Source organism: Petaurus breviceps, unplaced genomic scaffold (genome assembly GCF_028583685.1).
Source record: "Petaurus breviceps papuanus isolate PSGF00001 unplaced genomic scaffold, PetGlider_PUasm1.0 90847, whole genome shotgun sequence".
In the NCBI taxonomy this organism is placed as follows: Eukaryota; Metazoa; Chordata; class Mammalia; order Diprotodontia; family Petauridae; genus Petaurus; species Petaurus breviceps.
Window position 1 is genome coordinate 16,290,777 of NW_027187360.1, and position 8,819 is coordinate 16,299,595.

Consider the following 8,819-nt stretch of genomic DNA (forward strand, 5'->3'; position numbering starts at 1 on the left):
AGAAGTTTACATTATAATTGGGGAGATAACATGTAAATACCTAATCATATACACATATATATATATACATACATACACACCTATGTATACACACACACACATAGAGTAGCTGAGGGGATTTGGAAAGACTAGGCAAAAGATGGGATTTGAGATGAACTGTGAAGAATGCCAGGGAAACCAAGAGGAAGAAGTGAGGGCCTGGCGAACAGGCAATACAGAGGTGCTAAGATGGAGTGTCATGCTTTTATTGGCATAGAGAACTTGCAAGGGAACTCCTTTTACCAGTGCAGTTAGGAACCTTCTCTGAAACTTTAAAAATTGATTAGCATATTGAGAGGTTAAGTAATTTGCCTAGTCACAAAAGCACTCACTATGTGTCAGAGGAAGGCCTTGAAGTCAGGTCTTCATGTCATTGAAGGCACCTCTCTGTTCACTATTGACACTGCCTCTTATATGGTCTCATATAAAATATAATATACATATGGTAGAAAGTGCTAAAACTAGTTTTACCTGGACTCAAAAATTTAACATATGAATTTTTCTATTTTTGACAGCTAATAATTTTAAATGCTTCATTAGGTAAAATGTTACTAAATGAAGCATAAACACATTATTACTTATGACTGTTTTTAAGATTCTCAAATGTTAAAACATCTCACAATCTGCATCCAATCTACTCTTCCAGACTCAGTTCACTAAAGGCTTTCATTCATGTACTCTAGCTAATAAATCCTTATGATTTACTGAGCTTGTCATTCATGTCCCAGCTCTATGCATTTGCATTGGTTATCCCTTATGACTGGAACACATTTTCTCTTCACCTTTACCAACTTTCTTAGCTTTCTTCAAAGTTCAGCATAGGCGCCACCTCTTACAAGAAGCCTTTCCTGATCTTTATTGGTAGCTCTCCCTCACATTAACTCATTTTTCTTCCTTATAGTTTATGTATTATATCTGATAGAATGTATGCTCCTTGAAGACACTTAGTAGGACCTTAATAAATGTTTATTGAATTAATTAATCATACAAGCCCTTCTATGTGGTCCTAAATAGCTCTATGCTTATATCCAAATTCCAGCAAACATATTCAGCAGCTAAATGCAGACAATGGATTGAACCCTGGAATTAAAACATGGATTCTGCCCTGAAGAAACCTATGGTCTAATAGGGAACATGATGCATTGCTGAAACAACAAAGAAAGAGGACAGGATAGAAGATGCCTGATATTTGTTCAACACTGAGACCCCACAGACAGAATTTGATGACAACTTCTGTTTGCATTATGTCTGGCAAAAATATACTGATCCTTACCACAGTCCTGTGGGGGTGGCTGCTAATATTATTTTAATTTGCAGATGAGGAAGCTAAAGCTATAGGCAGGATTTGAACCATAAGTCTTTCTGCCTCCAAAGTTCAGTGGATCAACATGTGCAGTCAGAAGAGACCACCTAGTCAGAAGAGACAAATAGTCATTGCTGGAGGAAACCAAGATGCCCATATGTTGATCTGACATGAAGAGTAAGGAGGATGATGTATCTTCCTACAGCATGAATCTAGGGTGTAATGAAGCCTTCTTGAGACTTGTCAGGCCTGATGACCTTTACCTACTTCTGGAGATTCTGGGAAGGGCAAATGATGCTGCTAGAATGAACCCAAAAGGTGCTGGTAGATAGTATTAAATCAATGGTATGAAATGGAAAGACAAAGGACCACTTTACATCCCTGCCACCACCGTATCTAAATGTTAGAAGGGACCTCAGATTTCTAGTTTAACCTATAATTAGATAGGAATCTTTTATAGAACATCTTTAATAAGTGGCTGTCCACCCTTCAGTGATAGGGAGTCTAGTATCTACCAAGGTATTTTATTTTTTAGACTTTCTAATTTTTTTTTATAAAAGCAATTGGGGTTAAGTAACTTGCTCAAGGTTACACGGCCAGGTGTTTCTGGGTGGGTGCTAAGTGTCTAGACTTTCTAATTCTTACAAAGTTTTTACTCAGAGTTAAAATATGGCTCCTTGAAACTTTTAATCATTTTTTTCCTATTTCCTCTCTGAGGCCTAGTAGGACAAGTCTATTATTCTTCTACACAGTTGTCTTCAAGGAGTTGAAAACATTTCCTTTTCTCCCCTCTACATCTTCTGTTCTTCCTAGTAAAGATTATTGTTTCATTTGACCAATTCTTGTATAGTAAAGTTCCCAGTCCTTCTGTCATCAAAGTCACCATTTTCTGGACCCCAATTTGTAAGTGTCCTCAAAGTGTGATGCACAGAATAACAGTACTTCAGATACATCCTGTCCACAGCGAAGTACATTGTAACTACCTATTGATTCCTTCATTCTGGGCATGTTGTTGTCTTCTCCCTCCTCTCCACTCCACCCCCCATTTCTATTTACCATCCTTGTGACTTTCCAAAACACCCTTCCATGGTCACTGTTCTCTTATATGTGTTGTCTTCTCCCCTCCCTCCATTAGAATATATTATAATAGTCCAGGTGTGAAGTAATGAGGGCCTGCACTAAAGTGGTGTCAGAATCACAGAGAAGGGGGTGTATCCGGGAGATGTTGCAAAGGTGAAATCCACAGGCTTTGGCAACCTATTGGCTAGGGTGGGGGGAGATAGTGAGGAATCCAGGATGACTCCTAGGTGGATGTGAGACTGGTTGAACAATTAACCTAATTTATCTAATTAAAAACAAAAATATCCCAAATCAACTGATGTTAATAGATGCTAAAAAAAAAAATTCTTGACAAAGTACTAACCCTATGCAGGGTACATATAGTATACATATATATATATATATATATGCCACATAGTTAATCTTAGGTGACTGACTTATAGTTATTCAAAATAACTATAACATGCATAACATTTCTACCAAGGCACTTTCCATACATATTGCAAAAGTCTCATTAAAGAAATAATGATTTAAATAATCAGAGTGGGGGAGGTGAGTCAAGATGGCAGAGTAGAAACAGGACTTCCTTGCAGCTCCAGGTACCACCTCCCCAATTCATGTAAAAAATGACTCGACAAACTTTGGAGCTACAGAACCCACAAAATGACACAAAGAAACTAACCTCCAGCTGAGGACAGCTGGCGGGCCAGAAGTAAGCAGCCAGTGCAGTACTCTGTAAGCCGACCTCAGCCCCACTAGCGCTGGAGGTCTTAGCCCCAGGGTAGCCTGACCAGCATCTGGCTAGAGGGACTTCAGATCAACAGCAGCTGTGGTGGGTTCCAGAATTATCAACCCATAAATGCCAAGGACAAAGTGAGAGGTCAGTGCAATGTGGACTTTGGGACCTGGGAATTCAGAGTGCGATCTGGCCTTTTCCCTCGGGGGTGAGAAGCAGATGAGGTGCCACAGCTGTGTAGCCACTGCCACTGGGCAGCTTCAGTTCCTGGTCTGCAGACTGTAGGGGGACCAAGTGACCAATCTGAGGGGTAATTGCTCTTGCTCTAACCTGCTTGGATCTGGATTGCTGTCTAGGGTGGAGGTCCTGGGGTGCATTACCAGCTTGCCAGAGCATTTGGAGGCTTCAGAGAGGGCACCCAACTAATACCTTTGGCAGCTGAGACAACCCAAGCATTTGGGATAAAGCTCCTGTTTCTGGTAGTAGAGTTCTACTGTGGCAAAAAGCCCAAAAGTCAAGTAATTGAGTGGCAACATGAGTAGGCAAAGGAAGCAAAGCAAACAAAGCAACCCAACTTTACCCTCCTATTTTGGGGACAAAAAAGATCAAAGCATGGAACAGGAGGAAAACAGCTATGTCCCAACTCCTGCACCAAAAGCTTCCAAGAAAAATATGAGCTGGCTACAGGCCATAGAGGAGCTTTAAAAGGATTTTGAAAATCAAATAAGAGAAGTGGAGGAAAAATTGGGAAGAGAAATGAGAACAATGCAAGAAAATTATGAAATGAGAGTCAACAACTTGACTGATGAAAATAACACCTTAAAAAATGGACTAACTCAGATGGCAAAAGAGGCTCAAAAAGGCAATGAGGAGAATACCTTAAAAAGTCAAATTTGCCAGATGGAGAATCTCAAAAGCTCACTGAAGAGAATCATTCCTTCAGAATTAGATTGGAGCAAATGGAAGCTAGTGACTTTATGAGAAATGAAGAAGGGAGGACAGGCCGGGGGGTGGGAAGTTGGAAGCACCCACTTTTGAAAAGGGAAAGGATCAAAGTAGAGAATAAAACAAGTAGGGAGTAGGATAGGATAGAGGGAAATATAATCAGTCTTCCACAATATGTCCACTATGGAAATGTTTTGCACAGCTACTCATGTACAACTTATATTGAATTGCTTATCTTCCCAGTGAAGGTGGCTGAGAAGGGAGGAAGGAAAATAATCTGGAATCCAAAGTTTTAAGTCAAATATTTAAAAATATATATACATATTATTATTAATATTTTACATGTAACTGGGAAATGAGATATACAGGCACTGGGGCATAGAGATCCACCATGCCCTACTGGAAAGTCAAAGGGGGATTGGGGGAAGATATGAGAGAGAGCAGATTGGGGAAGGGGATATTCAGTGGGAATGCTGTTTTGGGGTGGTGGGTAGGGGAAAATGGGGGAGAAATTTTGTAACTCAAAATCTTGTGGAAATGAATGATGTAAACTAAAAAATAAAAAAAGAGAGAAAAATAATCAGAGTGGATGATAGGAAACAAAGATTGAAAAATGAAATTAGAACTCTCGAGGAAAATTTTTAAAAAGTAGACTGAGAGGGTGGAGCCAAGATGGCAGAGTAAAAGCTGGAACTTGCTAAGCTCCCACTCCAACCACCTCTAATACCTATAAAAAAAAGACTGAACAAATTTTAGAGCTACAAGAACCCCACAAAGTGACAGAGAGAAACAAATCTGCCAAAGGTAGCCTGACAGGCCAACAGGAAGGGTCTATTGCATGGTGCTAGGAGCCAAGCGCAGTCTGTGTGAGCTGCGTGGGCCCAGACTGGGGGTGGCCCTGACCAGTGGCACAGACCTGCCAGAGCAGACTTCAGAAGAGTGAATCACCAGCAGTTGCAATGGTCTCCAGACTTCTCAACCCATAAAATCCAAAGAGAAAGTAAAAGTACGGAACTCAGTTGGAACTAGGTAAGACAAAAGCACAGTCTGGCCCCTGCTCCCTTGGCAGCAGAAGTGGCAGAGGTGTGGGTGGCTGCAGCTGCTGCCACATGACTGCTTCTGGAGCTCCTGGCCTGCAGATTGCAGGGGCACTAAGTCTAGTAATTGGCTGGCATGATAAGCAAACAGAGGAAGCGCAACCAGACTATAGAATCCTTTTTTGGAGACAAAAAGGATTAAAACATAGAACCAGAAGAGGCAACAAAGTCAAAACTCCTGCATCAAAAGCTTCCAAGAAAAATATGAACAGGTTGCAGGTAATGGATGAGCTAAAGAAGGATTCTGAATATCAAGTAAGAGAAGTAGAAGAAAAACTGGGAATAGAAATGAGAATGATGCAAGAAAATTATGAAAAGTGAATCAACAAACTTATTGAAGAAAATAACATAAAAACTAGACTAACTCAAATGGCAAAAGAGATCCAAAAAGCCAATGAGAAGAATGCCTTAAAAAGCCGAATTTGAGGGGTGGCCAGCTGGCGCAGTGAGTAAGAGCGCCGGCCCCAGAGTCAGGAGAACTGGGTTCCGGGCTCAGATACCTAACACCCACACAAAATAACTGGCCATGTAACCTTGAGCAAGTTACTTAACCCCAATTGCTTAGGGGCGGCCAGGTGGCACAGTAAGAGGCCGGCCCCAGTGTCGGGAGACCTGGGATCGGTTCCGGCTTCAGATACTCAGCACCCACATAAAAATAACTGGCTGTGTAACCTTGAGCAAGTTACTTAACCCCAATTGCTTAAAAAAAATATGAATTTGCCAGATGGAAAAGGAATTTCACTAACCCACTGAAGAGAATAATTCCTTCAAAATTAGATTGGAGCAAATGGAAGTTAATGACTTTATGAGAAATCAATATACTATTAAACAGATCCAAACAGATGAAAAAAATAGAAGGCAATGTGAAATATCTCATTGGAAAAATCAATGACCTGGAAAATAGATCCAGGAGAAATAATTTAAAAATTATTGAAATACCTGAAAGCAATGATCAAAAAAAGAGCCTATTTCCTTTAAGAAATTAAATTAAATTTCCTTTAAGAAATTCTCAAGGAAAATTGCCCTGATATTCTAGAACCAGAGGGCAAAATAGAAATTGAAAGAATTCACCAATCACCTCTTGAAAAAGATACCAAAAAGAAAACTCCTAAGAATATTACAGCCAAATTCCTAGAGTTCCCAGGTCCAGGAAAAAAATATTACAAGCAATCAAGAAGAAACAATTTGAGTATTGTGGAAACACAGTCAGGATAACACAAGACCTAGCAGCTTTGACATTAAGGTATCGAAGAATTTGATATTCAGGACGTCAAAGGAGCTAGGATTAAAATCAAGAATCACCCACCCAGAAAAACTGGGTATAATGCTGCAGGGGAAAATATGGTCATTAAATGAAATAGACTACTTTCAAGCATTCTTGATGAAAAAAACAGAGCTGAACAGAAAATTCAAATTTCAAATACAAGAAGCAAGAGAAGCATAAGAAAGTAAACAGGAAAAAGAAATCATAAGGAACTTATTAAAGTTGAACTATTTAAATTCCTATGTGTATGTATAGGAGGGTGTATATGTAAATATATATGTGAGTTTGTATGTGTGTACATGTACACATAGACAGGGCACAGGATGAGTTGAATATGAAGGGATGATATCTAAAAAATAAAATTAAGAGGTGAGTGAGGAATATATTGGGAAAAGGAGAAAGGTAGAGATAGAATAAGGTAAATTATCTCACATATAAGAGGCAAGAGAAAACTGTTACAATGGAGGGGAAGAGCAGGAAGGTGAAAGGGAATAGGTCAACCCTACTCTCTTTGGATCTGGCTTAAGGAGGGAATAACATACACACTCAGTTGGGTATCTTACCCTACAGGCAAGTAGGGGGGAAGTGAACTAGAGGGGGGATGATAGAGGGGAGGACGGATTGGGGGAGAGGATAGTTAGAAGCAAACACTCTTGAAAAGGGACAGGGTCAAAGTAGAAAATTGAATAAGTGGGGGCAGGATAGGATGGAGGGAAATATAGTTAGAATTTCACAATATAACTACTATGGAAAAGTTTAGTGTAACTACACATGTACAACTTATATTAAATTGCTTGTCTTCCCAGTGGGGATGAGTAAGGAGGGAAAGAATCTGGAAATCAAAGTTTTTAAAACAAATATTAAAAAAATGAGCTGAGACAAGGAGGTTGAAAAACTTATCCAAGTTTTTGAACATCATAAAAAATAGCTAACAAAATTCAGTGATTCATGAGAAAAGAAATATTAGAATAAATCCAAAAGGCTAAAAGTTAGCAGAACATATAAGGCACCTGTTGTCAAAAATAACTGACTGAAAACAGATCATAAAGAGATAATTTAAGAATTATGAGACACTCTGAAAAGCATAAGCAAAGTAAAAACCTGGACACTGTATTTCAAGAAATCATAAAAGGAAATTGTCCAGGTTTATTATAGCAAAAGTGCAAAATGGAGATAAAAAGAATCCACAAGTCACCTCCCGAAAGACATACCACATTGAAAATACCCCAAAATGTCATAGACAAAATCCATAGCTTTTAAGTAAAAGAAAAAAAAATACTTCAAGCAGCCAGAGACAGTTCAAGTGCCAAAGAATAATAATTAGACAAGAAAATGCTGCAACTATGAAAAAACAAAGAAAATCTTAGAACACTACATTTTAAGAAGCAGAACAAAGAGGACACAAACATGGAGAAATGAGTGGGGAAGGAAAAGCAGGTATCTCATGAACATCATTCTTATCTGAACTAGGCAAAGGACAGTTGAACAGATCTATACACAAAATTCCAGTGAAATACAGAGGGAAGATAATAAAGAGGGTCAAAGAAAAATAAAACATAAGAAGCAGTTATTGGGTCTGGGTAGGAGGAAAAGAAGTGTTCTCATCTCCCTCTATACTACTTCATTCTTAAGTTCATTAGTTTCTATTGATTTAGTTAACATGTCTATGCTGATGATTCTCAAATCTGTCTACCTAGCCTTAATCTCTCTGCTGACCTCCAGTCTCTCATTTCCAACTGCTTTTCAGACACCTCAACCTAGATATCCAGTAGACACATTAAACTTGACATGTCCAAAACTGAACTATCTTTTCCCCTAGACCCTCCTCCCTTTCATACTTCCCTATTACTGAAGAGGACAACAGTCCTCGGGTCCCCCAGGCTCACAATCTAGGTTTCATCCTTGACTTCTTGCTATCCCTCAACACTGCCCCCATCCAATCTGTACTAAAGGTCTGTGGACTTCACCTTTATTATACACCCCCTTCTCTCTTCTGACAGTGCCACCACTCTGGTAGAAGGCCCTCATCCCCTCTCACCTGGACTAGTGCAATAGCCTGCTGATGGGTCTGCCTGCTTGTTGCGGAAGACCTTTTTGGAAGCAGCACCTCGTGGAGAGAGAGAGAGACTCAGATAATTGCTGGTGGCCGCTTTGAATTGCCCTGGACTTTTGAGACCTTCCCCCTGAGCTGCCAAGGACTGAGGAGACATGGCTGTTTTGCTGGTACTTTGTCTGTTTTGATGTTGTTTTGCCAGATTTGTCCACTGGTGAAAGACAGTTGAAGAAGTCCTGGAACCTGGCTGTTCGCTAAGAAGCCCTGAGACTCTCCTGCAGACAGAGAGTGAATACTGTCCACTGGTGAAGGACAGTGCTATT